The 14,437-nt window shown below is 42.0% G+C and overlaps 1 protein-coding gene and 1 long non-coding RNA gene across 2 annotated transcripts in view; one reads left to right on the top strand and one right to left on the bottom strand.

Moving 5' to 3' along the window:
- Positions 1-14,437, bottom strand: part of LOC117346953 (vomeronasal type-2 receptor 26-like) — a 107,770-nt gene that overhangs the window by 27,514 nt on the left and 65,819 nt on the right. The window lies entirely within an intron of this gene.
- The window catches only part of LOC117346955, a 46,959-nt gene continuing 35,294 nt past the window's right edge, over positions 2,773-14,437 (top strand). The window contains exon 1 of the long non-coding RNA XR_004536688.1: positions 2,773-3,072. This is a non-coding gene — a long non-coding RNA (uncharacterized LOC117346955). The remainder of the gene's footprint in view (positions 3,073-14,437) is intronic.

Genomic DNA, 14,437 nt, shown 5'->3' on the forward strand with positions numbered 1-14,437 from the left:
AAATCTAAAAAATCAGTGTAGCTTGCCAGTCCTATGCTTCCAGATAGATTTCCTAGGACATCACACCACCCAGTGGTATAAATTAATATCTGATTATATGAATAAGAAACCAAAAACTAGTCTTAGAGACATTTGGAGCATTGAGATAAAACAGCAGATTTCTGTATCTCAATGGTCACAAATTTGGAATTGGAGGATAATATGCACAGCGTCAGCATCTATGAGACAAACTTGGGTTTTTTTTTGTTACATAGAAGTTTTTGGACCCAAGTTAGATTACAAAAATTAGATAGTTCTAGGTCAAATATATGCTGGCACGGTCATCTCGATATAGGGACAACGGATCATCTGCTCTTCTTTTCTCTCTTGATACTTAAATTTTTGCGATCCATTTGCAGTCAAATCAATAGACTACTGGAAACTCCAGTGGGATTGACATATGATACAGTGCTATTTGGCACGTCAATGAGGGCTAAAAGCCCAATAAATTCCCATAACAACAAACATCTCTTTATTATAACAGGAGTTGGCATACAACTTATTTTGAAGAACTGGAAAAACTGGGATCAATTAAATTATAATTTCTGGTGGGAATCTTTATGCCACACTTTTAAACTGGAACATATGATGGCCATACAACTGGGACATTATAGAACATTTAAGGATGTTTGGGAACCATTGACAAAATTCTGTAAGGAGTGATTATTGATTTAGCCCTTTGATTATACATGTCCAGGGTGGGGAAATACCTTTAATTTAATTTATTGTTGATTGTAATTTTTTGTGTGTATAAGAGGGGGGAAGAGATATATATTTGTTATGAAATATATTTTGATTGAATTTAAGTGCTGTTTAAAGTATAAAATATATATGTCTACTATGCACCAGAACAGTTACGCACCTTTTTAGATTTAAAGAATCTTGCTACCCGGAATGTTTAAGAGTAGGAAGAAAAGAGGGGGGTTAAAGACTGTTAAGCCTTTCAAGAATATAGTTATTACTTATGTTTGTTATCTCTTCAATATATTCATCTCCTCTCCCTCCAGAATTAGTGGTCTAAGAGGCCGCATTATCGCAAGGATGTGCTGAGACTGGAGTTGGTGCAAAGAATGGCCACCCGGATGGTCTCGGGACTCAAGGATCTACCATACGAAAAACAGCTTGACAAATTACAGCTCTACTCGCTCGAGGAGCGCAGAGAGAGGGGGGACATGGTCGAGACGTTCAAGTATCTTACGGGCCGCATCGAGGTGGAGGAAGATATCTTCTTTTTCAAGGGTCCCACGACAACAAGAGGGCATCCGTTGAAAATCAGGGGCGGGAAACTACGAGGTGACACCAGGAAATTCTTTTTCACTGAAAGAGTGTTTGATCGCTGGAATAGTCTTCCACTGCAGGTGATTGAGGCCAGCAGCATGCCTGATTTTAAGGCCAAATGGGATCGGCACATGGGATCTCTTCACAGGGCAAAGGTAGGGGAGGGACATTAAGGTGGGCAGACTAGATGGGCCGTGGGCCCTTATCTGCCGTCTATTTCTATGTTTCTATGTTTCTATGTAAGAAAGAATGAAATTTTCCTGATAGCAGTAATTGTGAGTTTATTTAATTTGTTTCTTTTCTGTTTTACTTGTACAAGATGAATATTCTTGTGAATTATGTAAAATTTCAATAAATAAAAAATAAAAAAAATAAAGTATAAAATATTTGTATATGTTGCACTTATTGTTAGCTTTAAAATGAATAAAGATTTTTTTTAAAAAAAAAAGACCAATAATATTTCTGAAAGCAGCTTCTTCTTACAAGAATTTGAAAAAAACCACCAGACTCCCTTTAGAACATAAGAATAACCATACTGGGTCATGCCAATGGTCCATCTAGCCCAGTATCCTGTTTTGAACAGTGGTCAATCCAGGACACAAATACCTGGCAGAATCCAAATACTAGCAAAATTCCATTCTACTGATTCCAGGGCAAGCAATGGCTTCCATCAAGTCTATCTGAATAGCAGACTATTTACTTTTCCTCCAGGAACCTATCCAAATATTTTTAAAACTAGGATACAATAACCACTGTTACCACATCCTCTGGCAAATGACTTCCAGAGCTTAACTATTTTTTCCATGGAAAAATATTTCCTCCTATTTGTTTTAAAAGTATTTCCATGTAATTATGTAGTCTTTGTACTTTTGAAGGAGTAAAAAGTCAATTTACTTTTACCCATTCTAAACCATTCAGGATTTTGTAGACCTCAATCATATCCCTTCTTGGACATCTCTTTTCCAAGTTGAAGAGCCCTAACCTCTTTAGTCTATCTTCATATGAGAGGAGCTCCATTCCCTTTATAATTTTGGTTGTTCTTCCTTTCGTTTTTTGAAAATGAATCTGATAGTTGAACAAGAAAAAGTTCAAACATTCAAAAAGTGGCATAAAGGAGCAGATGGTTGTTTATCTCACCAAATGTTCCAATCCACTATTTTCAAAACATAGTTTGTAGATCACCTCTATGGTAGTTGTCTGAAGTCCATCTCAGTCTGAAGAGGACATCTTGAATTCATGGTTTGGGTTTAAAATAAACATTAAAATATAATAAAAATAAATTAAACAATGGGTTTGTTGCATTGGTTAGATGTTTTCTATCTTCGGTCATTTATCTGGTTTCTTCAGTGGGTAGTTGGCCCTTTAAAATGCTTCTGAACTTTTCATGTCATTGATGACATCATTGGGCCAGCCCTTATCATGCTCCGTCTCTCTCACTCTACGTGCGGTTGTTAGCAGAGAGGTCACATTTCCTGACGCAGCAATAAATGGCAAAACAAGGATTCTCTTGTTGAATTATTCAAATAAACCTGGGTTCTGGCAGCCGACGTTGTGGTATGGATTTCCCTGCTTGGACTGCTGCTATAAAGCTCTATACTGCATGACACAGCACAGCGATTTGAAAACTACAGTAAGGCTATGTGGACATTTTTGAGCGTTTTTCTACTGCTAGAAATTCTGGAACGCTTTTTGGATTACCGCCACCCTTAGTTTTTTTTCAATCTAACTTACTCCTGATGATTACTCCCCTTAATGGTGGGTGTTCCTTAACATTTTAAACCGTAATTCTAAGCCCAGGTTTTCTGTAGTTTTGAGAGTTTTTCTCCTGTACTGGGGTTTCTCTCTGATAGTTTTTCCCATAGCAGACCAGTGATAGTCTCTATGTCTCTCTTTCTCAAGTCTCTGTACCTCAGGAAGCCATATCCTTCTGGATTTGAGTTCCTTTTGTAAACCATTTAGGTTTCTTGCTGGTTTTGGAACACCCTGCATTACGTTTAACACACAATTATTATGTGGTCTATTAGTATGAGTGTTTTTTGCTCCTTTTATTTGGGTGGGACTAGGACAGGATTATGATTTGGACATTTTTCTTCAATAATCAAACATTTTAGAAAATGTCCAGTGCAAAATTTGAACATTTGAGGCTTGACTTGTTTTAATAATGAAAAAGTACCAAAAAGGTGCCAAAACTGACCAGATGATCACTGGAGGGATGTAGGCATGATCCACCATACTCCCCCAGTGGTCAGTGGCGCCCTCCACCCTCCAAAGATGTGAATGAAACAGTACATACCTGCCTGTATGATAGCTTCAGAAGTTATGGCCAGTCCTAGTAGAGCAGCAAGAAGGTTCCTGGAGTTGCCTAGTGGTTAGAGCTATAGCCTCAGCTCCCCAAGGTTGTGGGTTCAAGACCAGCACTGTTCCTTGTGATCCTGGACAAGTTATTTAACACTCTATCACTCCAAGTACATTAGGTATATTGGGGACGGTTAGGGAAAAATATACTTGAGTACCTGAATGTAAAAACTGCTTAGATAACCTCCAATGGTAGGCAGTATATAAATAATTAATAAACCTGGTGTGGTGTCCAGTAGGATTTAGAGGACTCACCATACATTATAAGGGGGTTATGGTGAGATGTGTTCCTGGGCCTTGTTATGTGAAGTTTAATGCAGTGCCCCCACGGGTGCCTGATTTCTCTGCTAGAATGTCTGTGGCCTTTCTACTACAAATGCTGGGCCCCTTCTTCATCCTAATGGCTTGTTTTCTTCATTTTTCTTTTGTTTCTTTGCTTTTTGAAAATGTTTCAAAAACACACAGTAGATCAGGGGTGCCCATACTTTTTTGGCTTGCGAGCTACTTTTGAAATTACCAAGTCAAAATGATCTACCAACAATAAAAATATTTAAAACACAAAAAACACTGTACGCAGAGAAAAAGTTAATTAAAATTTATATTCGGGGGGTTTCAAAGAGGTCAAGATCGATGACTTTAAAATATGCAATCAGTAACAACTATAGAAAAAAATAGACAAATATAGAGCAAAATAATAACATATTTTAATCACTAAATTGAAAATAAAATCATTTTTCCTACCTTTGTTGTCTGGTGATTTCATGAATCTCTTGTTGAACTTCCTTCTTCTGACTGTAAATCTAATATTTATTTATTTTTCCCTCTTGCATGCTTCCTCTCCTGTAGACCTCATTCCATTCCCCAACCATCTCTCTCTGTCCGTCCAGGAGTCCAACTTTTCTTCCTCTTTCATCCCCCAGAGATCATGTACAGCATTTTTCTCTACTGCCCACCAGCTTCATGCCCATTTCTCATTCTATCACCCCTCTCCAATATCATGCCACATCTCTCCCTCCATCACTATGCCCAACATTCCTCCCTCTTATATCCCCTTCAATCTATTCCTCTGTTCCCTCTCCACCACCATATCCAACATTTCTCCCTCTCATTCTTCAATTCCTCATGCATCTCTACCTCACTCCACTCTCTCTTTATGCCCAATTTTCCTCTTCCCCATATGTGCCATTTCTTTCCCTCTCACTCACACACTCAGGCCCAACAATTGTCCCTTTCTATTCCCTCCCTCCTATGTCCCAAGTTAGTGCCCCCTTCCTCCCTCCCTTGTGTCCTACGTTCATGCCTCCTTCCTCCCTCCCTTGTGTCCCACATTCATGCCTCTTCTCTTCCTTCTCTGCCCCGAGTTCATGCCCCCTCCCCCTCCCTGCCTTCCAGCCTTTGTCCTACACCCCCGAAGCTGACCCACATCGAAGTCTGCCTGCCCTCTCCACCGCCACCCAACAGCTCCAGAGGTACAGACCTTCGGGGGGGTGTAGGCCTTCAAGGGGGATTTAGGTCTTCAGGGCAGGTGCAGGCCTTCAGGGAGGATAGACTTTCGGGGGGAGGTGCAGTCCTTCGGGGGGACAGGCCTTCAAGGGGAGACAGACCTCCAGGGGAGGGGGTCCTGGTGTAAAAGTACACGGAGGGAGGGAGGGAAGGGGGGTTTCAAAGATACGTATATATGCCGAACTTTGGGGGGAAGAAATAATGGGTCTAAAAACAGAGGAGTGGGAGAAAGATGGTGGATAATGGGATTTATGGAGGGAAGGAACAGAAAGGGAGAGAAGTTGGACACAAGGGATGTTGTGGAGGGAGGATAGAGATACTGGATAGGAGGATAGTTGGGAAGAGAAAGAGAGAGATGGTAGACCCTGGGGTGGTGGGGAAGGAGGGAGAGATGCTGGATGAAAGAGTAGTTGAGAAAAGGTGAATCTGTGGATGGAGATGAAAAAAAAGGAAAGATGCCAGACCTCCGGGGGAGGGAAAGGTAAACGGAAGTGGAGGACAGAGATGGCAGATTGATGGTTAGGATGGAGAAAGAAGAAAGAAGGAGACCATGGCAAGCAAAACAACCAGAGCCTGGGACCAACATGAGCCTGGGACCAACAAGATTTGAATATTGACCAGACAACAAAAAGGTAGAAAAATAATTTTATTTTCTCTTTTGTGATTACAATATGTCAGATTTGAAAAGTGTATCCTGCCAGAGCTGGTGTTAGACCGCAAATGTGAGCTAGGATTTAACAGAGAGGAAAAGTCCTTTTTGTTTCTTTATTTTGTTTACACCACTGGTTCCCAACCTTGTCCTGGAGGACCACCAGGCCAATCGGGGTTTCAGGCTAGCCCTAATGAATATGCATGAGAGAGATTTGCATATAATGGAAGTGAGAGGCATGCAAATCTGCTCCATGCATATTCATTAGGGCTATCCTGAAAACCTGATTGGCCTGGTGGTCCTCCAGGACAGGGTTGGGAACCACTGGTTTACACCACAGTTCCAGTGTGGTTAGGAGAAGCCAAAGGGGGTGAAAAAGCTATAAAATAAACCCACCAGGAAAATCGAATCGAATTGAAAAACCAATTCAATAGGCTGAATCGAATCGAATTTTTTTTCCTGAATCGGGCAGAACTAGTTTGCGCTACTGTCTTAGACTTTAGGACCTGGGATTGGGGAGAGATGGCATCCTTAGTACTTTATAATGCAAGTGAAATGAAGATTTGGTCAGACTTTTGAAGGGTCTGCAGAAGAAAAATATTGTATAGGCCGGGGGAAATGGGAACTTTTCTTCCTTCTGTTTTTTGTGAATGGCAAGGCTGAGGATGTTAAGAGAGTTCAGTTAAAATATGTGCTTTATAAGAAAATATAATAATGTGTTTTATAAAGTTTATAAGCATTGCTGGCCTACCCGGTGAGGTGTCCCTAGTGGTGGAAGCGTGTCAATGTGTTGAGAGGAAGAGGTGGTCTGGGAAATTCTGCTGAGCAAACTCCAGGCCCATTTCCACCCCCCAGTTAGTCCACTCCACTCAACTGGTTCACACACTGAGTGGGTCTTTGGGTGTTGTGCCTGGGTAGTTGTTTTGGGATCTCTTCCAGTGGTTTGTCAGTATCTCCTTGTGGTCCAAGGAAGGAAACTTTGTTAACCTTAGCATTGACCTTCAGAATATGTTTGTAACAGCGCTGCTTGTGTGGCATTAGGCTATGTAGTGATCGAAAGAAAAAACCAGACCTTTGCACATTTTTGCAGTATATGGTGGGTGTATGAGGAAATTCACATTTCCTGCACAGCTAAGTCCGTGTGAAGTTACCTTGTGCTGTATTTGACATCTAGCAAGGTCTCTGTTTGGAAGGAAAGATCTAAACTTAAAAATGAAGTGTCCAGAAGTTATGGTAAAAGCAGATAGCGTAGCTGGATTTAAGAAAGGTATGGACAAATTCCTGGAGGAAAAGTCCATAGTCTGTTATTAAGACATGGGGGAAGCATCTGCTTGCCCTGGATCGGTAGCATGGAATGTTGCTACTCTTTGGGTTTTGACCAGGTACCAGTGACCTGGATTGGCTTCCATGAGAATGGGTTACTGGGCATGATGGACCATTGGTCTGACCCAGTTAGGCTATTCTTATGTTATGTTCTCATCTGTAGGGGCCTTTGTTTTCACTTCTTATTTTAATGTATTTTTTTTCTGGGAACTTATCAGTGTTTTTTATAATGGGAACAAAAATGGAAGAGAATTAATGTGTGTAGAAGGGGGGGTAACTAATTTCTTCAGCTAAATTAGTTTATTTTGGTGTTCAGATGCCAGGCCATTAAAAATGGATATACTAACAGTATAGGATCCCTAGAATAGAGGTTCCCAAACTTTTTAATTTCTCCTTTTTTTAACCTATCTTCCTCTTTCTTTCACCCCTCCCAGTATCCACTTTCCTCAAATGTTCTTAAGATAAGCCATGCTATGTCAAGCCAAGTTCCTTGGGCAGTCTGCATCACAAGTAGCTGGCAAATACCAGAGTAGATCATATTTTTCACAGTTGATCAGAAACAATGTGATGGCTTTTACTGGTCTTTTCATTCAGCCATCTCCATTCTGTTCTCCATACTCTCTCTCTTGTTTGTTCTCCTCTGCTTAGGTTATCGGTCCCAATCCTAACTCTTTAAACTCTTACCCCACTGGTTCAAATTGCCACCTTTCCAATCTTATTCTTATTCCTCCTCTCTTTCTTATGTACCTTGTGAAAAGTCTTTTGTCTCCAACAAGTTTGCCTACATTCATCTTTCTCTCTCATACTTACCAACTCCCAGAGCAATGAACTACTCCTACTAAAAAGACAATGCAGACAACTAGAAAGAAAATAGAGGAAAAACAGTCAAGATTCCACAACCGTGATAAAACAACTACAAACAATAAAAAACACAGCCCTAAGATTGGTCTACTCACTGAAGAAATTCGATCATATCACAGAGGCATACCACGACTCACATTGGCTCCCAATACAAGCGAGAATACACTTCAGATTTTCCTGCCTACTATTTAAAGCAATAAATGGAGACAGCCCAGCCTATAGGAACAATCGACTAGTTCAATCCACTTCAACCAAACATAGGAGAACCCACACCATTCACACACCCTCCAACCAAAAACGTCAAAAGAAAAAAACTGTATGACAACCTCCTAACCACTCGAGCTGCAACACTCGATTCCCAACTCTACAACCTATTGACCTCGACCACAGACTACAAAACCTTCAAAAAAGAAATAAAAACCCTTCAATTAAAAAAACACATAAAACCGAACTAACACAATCAGAAATGTCCCAAGCATTACTTGCAACTACACCATATGTACTTCTAATGTCATGACAATTCAGATATAATTTATGTTATGGCATGTTTGGAATAATGGTTACATATATGAGGTTCAATAAAATAAAATTTTCACTGCCTGTTTCTATTCTGACCATTTATTCTGTTTCATGGTTATTACAAAAAATATTTTTTTATATGCGGGGGTATTAAAAAACAATGGTCCCCGGTTGCCACATACCCTAGGTACGCCACTGCCCTTCCTTTCCCGGAGTTGTGGCGGTGGTGGGGAATGATTTAATGGAGCTGTTGAGTGGCAGCAGCGGTGCTTTTATATTGCGTGGTCTCTTGGCAATTGACTTGCATTGCCATCGCGATCGACGTTTTGGGTACCCCTGCACTAGATGCACTGAGGTCAAGCACATCTAATAACTGGCCATTTTTGAAATAAAAAGACATTTTGCTCTATCAAAAATGGTTGTATTCTGCAAACAGTCTAAACTCAGTTGTGGATGTCATTGAAAATACCACGCCACATATTTTTTTGAGCTAAAGTGACCCTACAAATTCCACAGTTTAGGACCCATATACTCAAATTTATGTGATGATACAAATAGCACAGTTACTTACTGTAATAGATGTTATCCAGGGACAGCAGGCAGCTATTCTCAACATATGGGTGACGTTATCCACGGAGCTCGGATGCAGACAATTTCACAAGCAGACTTGCTTAAAGAACTTTTAGAAAGTTTGCGACTGTGGCACCGCACACGCGCAAGTGCCGTTCTGCCCGTCGCAGGGCAAGCATCCCCTCAGTTCAGATAGCTAGCAGAGAAGCCAACCAGGGGAGGTGGGTGGGCTGTGAGAATAGCTGCATGCTATCCCTGGATAACACCTGTTATAGTAAGTAACTGTGCTTTATCCCAGGACAAGCAAGCAGCCTATTCTCAAAATATGGGTGACTTCCAAGCTAACCAGAATGGGATGGTGGGAGCATTAGCAATTTAGGAGAATAAATTTTGTAACATTGCCTGGCCAAAATGGCCATCGAGTCTGGAAAAAGCATCCAGACAATAATGAGAGGTGAAAGTATGAACCGAGGACCAAGTGGCAGCCATGCATATGTCCTGAATAGGAATTGATGTGAGGAAAGCTACTGATGCTACCATGACTGTAACTGTGTGGGCTATGAATCGACTCTGTAGATGTAGTCCATTCTGAGCATAGCAGAAAGAGATGAAAGCAGCCATCCAGTTGGAGATGGAGTGCTTAGAGAGTGGATGTCCCAACATGTTAGGATCGAACAACACAAAAAGTTGAGGAGTAGACCTGAATGGTTGAGAACATTGCAGGTAAAAAAGCTAAAGCATGCTCACAGTTCAGAGGATGAAGAGTTGATTCTCCAGGATGAGAATGAGGCTTTGGAAAAAACACTGAAAGTACAACGAAGTGATTGAGATGAAATTCTGAAACCACTTTAGGTAAGAATATAAGATGAGTCCGTAGAACTACCTTGTCAGTATGAAAGACTGTGACAGGAGAGTCTGCTACTAAAGCAAGCAACTCACTGACACTGCAAGCAGATGTGAGAGCAATGTGAAAAAACACTTTACAAAGGAGAAGTTGAGATGAACTAAAACCATTGGTATAAAAGGAGGCTTCATCAATTGAGCAAGAACAACATTGCGATCTCAAACCACTGGAGAAAGTGTGAGAGGCAGTTTGACAGTAAAGACTCCTGTCAAATATCTGGAACCCACAGTAAGAATAGAGAGGGGTTTCCTATCAATAGACTGATGAAAACAGCAATTGTACTGAAATGGACTTGAATGAAAGAGTTGAGGCCTGAGGCAGAAAAGTGGAAGAGATAATCCAAAAGTAAACACAAAGAGGTAGACTGAAGCTGCTTGTGATGAGAGGTAGATAGGATATTCAAGTGCATAGGCTGCAAGGTTGAAGGAGAACTCCTTGACTCTATGAAAACAGAGAAGACAACACAGGTAGAAGTTGAAGGAGAAGAGAGAGCCAAAGGTACCTGGGCCACCGAGGAGCTATTAGAATGAGGGTGGCACATTCTTGGTGGAATGCGACAAATGTCATAAGAAGGAATGGAGGAAATGCATAGAGGAACTGAAGCGTCCATTCCTGCAAGAAAGTAACTGCCTATAGTTGGTGAGGATAGTATATCTCAGAGCAGAACTGAGGCAGTGGTAATAGGGAGATGCAAAGGGATCTATCAGAAGAGTTTCCCACTGAGAAAAAATATGAAAAAGAGGTGAGTAAAAGAGCTGCCAGACAATTTTGCACTGCTTGACTATAGACAGCTGTCAGGAAGATGTCGTGAAGGTCTGTCCAATTCCAAATCTGAAGAATTGCTTGGCAAAGAGGGAGAGACCCGGTACCGCATTGCGTATCAACAAAATACAAGGTGACCTGATTGGCTGTACAATGTCATGAAGGAGGTGCTGAAAAGCTTTGAGAGCATTGAAGAATGCTCTGAGTCTCAACTGATTGATGTGACATGGACCTTGAGGAGAGAACATCAAGATGAGCCCCCCAAGCAGAGTTTGAAAAGTCTATCATGAAGACTAGCCAATGAGGTGGCATTTGAAACAGCAAGCCTCTGGAGAAAGTGGGAGAAAGTATCCACTAGTGAAGAGACTGATTCAATGAAGAAGTCACTGTAATATATTGAGAGAGTGGGTTGAAAGCCTGAGCTCACTGAGATGCCAGAGCTCACCGAGGAATTCTGAGGTGAAATCTGGAAAAAAAGAGTCATATGAACGGCAAAAACGATGTGACCTGGAAGAACCATCATGTGACTGGCTGATATCGAAGTGAGGAAAGACACACTGCAGCAGAGTTGAAGAAGAGCCCCCTGATATTGATGAGGAGGGAAGGCTCTGAGTGGCACAGTGCCAAGGACAGCTCCGATGTACTGCAGAGTCTGAAAGGGGTGTAACTGGGACTTCGGAAAGTGGGCTGTGAACCACAGCCTTGTAGGTACCAAGATGTCCATTGGATCGCTACAAAAAAAACCCTGAGAGATGAAACTGTGATGAGCCAGTCATCCAGAGAAGGAGGGGATCCAGAGGCAACCCGGGGAATTATAGACCAGTCAGCTTAACCTCAGTTCCGGGGAAGATGGCCGAATCATTAATCAAGGACCGTATCAATGAACATATAGAAAAAAATAGGCTGATGAGAACAAGCCAGCATGGTTTCTGTACTGGAAGATCTTGCCAAACGAACCTACTTGCACTTCTTTGAGGGAATAAGTGAACAATTGGACAAAGGTGACCCCATTGACATAGTATACCTGGACTTCCAGAAAGCCTTCGACAAAGTACCTCACGAGCGCCTACTAAGGAAACTGTGGAACCACGGGGTGGAAGGGGACATACATAGATGGATCAGAAACTGACTGGCGGACAGGAAACAGAGGGTAGGAGTAAAGGGAAACTATTCTGACTGGAAAGGAGTCACGAGTGGTGTCCCGCAAGGGTCAGTGCTGGGACCACTGCTGTTCAATATATTTATTAAAGACCTGGAAACAGGGACCAAGTGTGAAGTTATAAAATTTGCGGACGACACAAAACTCTCCAGTAAGGTTAGATCTGTTGAGGAATGTGAAGAACTTCAAAGGGACCTGAACAAGCTGAGTGAGTGGGCAAATAAATGGCAGATGAGCTTCAATGTAGAAAAATGTAAAGTCATGCACATAGGGAAAGGAAACCCGATGTATAACTACATGATGGGGGGGATGATATTGGGGGAAGGCAACCTAGAAAAGGACTTGGGGGTTTTGGTGGCTAAAACAATGAAACCAGCGTCACAATGCGCAGCGGCCTCAAAAAAGGTGAACAGAATGTTGGGCATTATCAAAAAAGGTATCACTACCAGAACTAAGGAAGTTATCCTCCCACTGTATAGGGCGATGGTGCGACCACATCTGGAGTACTGCGTTCAGTTCTGGTCGCCGTACCTCAAGAAGGATATGGCAATACTCGAGAGGGTCCAGAGAAGAGCAACAAAAATTATAAAGGGCATGGAAAGCTTTTCATATGCTGAGAGGCTGGAGAAGCTGGGGCTCTTTTCCCTGGAAAAGCGGAGACTTAGAGGGGATATGATAGAAACTTACAAGATCATGAAGGGTATAGAGAAGGTAGAGAGGGACAGATTCTTCAGACTTGCGGGGCAACAAAAACTAGAGGACACTCAAACAAATTGAAGGGGGATAGGTTCAGAACTAATGCTAGGAAGTTCTTCTTCACTCAGAGGGTGGTGGACACCTGGAATGCGCTTCCAGAGGAGGTGGTGGAGCAGAGTATGATTTTGGGTTTCAAAATGGGATTGGACGAATTCTTGAAGGAAAAGGAGATTGAGGGGTACAATTAGAGGGTTACTGTACAGTACAAAGCGCTTTAGAGTAATAGATCACTTACAGGTCATTGACCTACGGGGCCGCCACAGAAGCGGACTGCTGGGCATGATGGACCTATGGTCTGACTCAGCAGAGGCAGTGCTTATGTTCTTATGTTATGTTCTTATGTTCACCTAAAAACTACGGCTCTGCAGAGCTGCAGCCACTACAACTAGGCACCTGGTAAACACTCTAGAAATGAATCCTGGCTCAAGGGAGCACTCTGATCCCACCCAAATCTGAGGAACTGCGAGAGGCTGGGGAATGTAAGCCTCGTGAGATTCAGAAAGCAGAACGAAGCATGCTGAGTCAGAAGGAGATAAAGAATGCCTCAGACAGCATTCAAAAGTAGTGTTCTGAAAGAAGAATTGGATCCAAAATAGGTTGCAGATTCCCCGGTTCCTTGGGAATATGGAAGGATAGGGAAAAATTGCTATACTCTAATATTCCAAAGGAACATGCTTGATGGACAGAGGCAATGCGACGGATTGGAAGGATACTCTCCTGAAAAAAGGACTGGTGGCCCTGATTGAAATGGAGAGAATAATCTGCAATGAGCAGAGAGATGACCTAGAGATATAATAGAAAGCTCTGATAGAATGAACTCCCAATGGTCAGAAAAAGATGAAAATGACTCCCCAAGGGAGAGGAAAAGACAGAGCGAGACCAATGAAGGTGGTGCTTTGGTGGTGAAAAAGACTGAGAAGTGAGTAGGAGGCACCTTCTGAGGAAAACCAAAAATGTCTGGTAGGTCTGAAGGCCGTAAAAGGCTTAGACAATGTAGAAGGAAGCAATTGCTCATGCTCAAAAAAGCAGTGATAGCTGCTATGAAAAACAGTGAAGAATTCATTGCCATGGCAATGAAAAGAAACCAGATGCTTTGATAGTAGCCAGTTCATGACTAAAAAGCGGAGCCCGGCAAGATACCACATCACCACTGAGAAGGCAATGACTCGAGAGGAGAGAGACAAGGCATAATGTGCAACTTAGAATAAAAAGTGCAAAGAAAAGTGGGCAAATTGCGGCATGACATCAGTAACTTGTGATGTAGATTATAATAATAATAATAATAACAATTTATATACCGCAGTACTGTTAAGTTCTATGTGGTTTACAAAAGAATAATGAAGTACAAATTGAGAGAGCTTAAGGGATGGGAAAACAAGAGGGGGATAGGGCGAGAGAACTGTTATAGAGGGGAAAGAGAGGAATGGGTCAGCTGTCTAGATACTTCAGGAACAGGTGAGTTTTGAGGCGCTTCCTGAATACCTCGTAAGTGGTGGGCGAGAGCAGTTGTTCTAGATCTTTACCCCATAAAGTTGCTTGAGGTGAGAGAAGGTATTCATGGTGTTTTTTTAGTTTGCAACCTCTGACCGGGGGAGAAACGAAGTGCAAGTGGGAGCTTCTCTTGTGTCTGTTGGCTGAGAAGGAGAAGAGGTCAGTTATGTATTTAGGGGCTAGACCGGAAAGAACTTTAAAGCAGAGGCAGGCGAACTTTATACGAGCTTACAACGGCAGCCAGTGTAGCTGTTTGTAGTATGGGGTC

The sequence above is a fragment of the Geotrypetes seraphini genome, chromosome 12, assembly GCF_902459505.1.
Source record: "Geotrypetes seraphini chromosome 12, aGeoSer1.1, whole genome shotgun sequence".
In the NCBI taxonomy this organism is placed as follows: domain Eukaryota; kingdom Metazoa; phylum Chordata; class Amphibia; order Gymnophiona; family Dermophiidae; genus Geotrypetes; species Geotrypetes seraphini.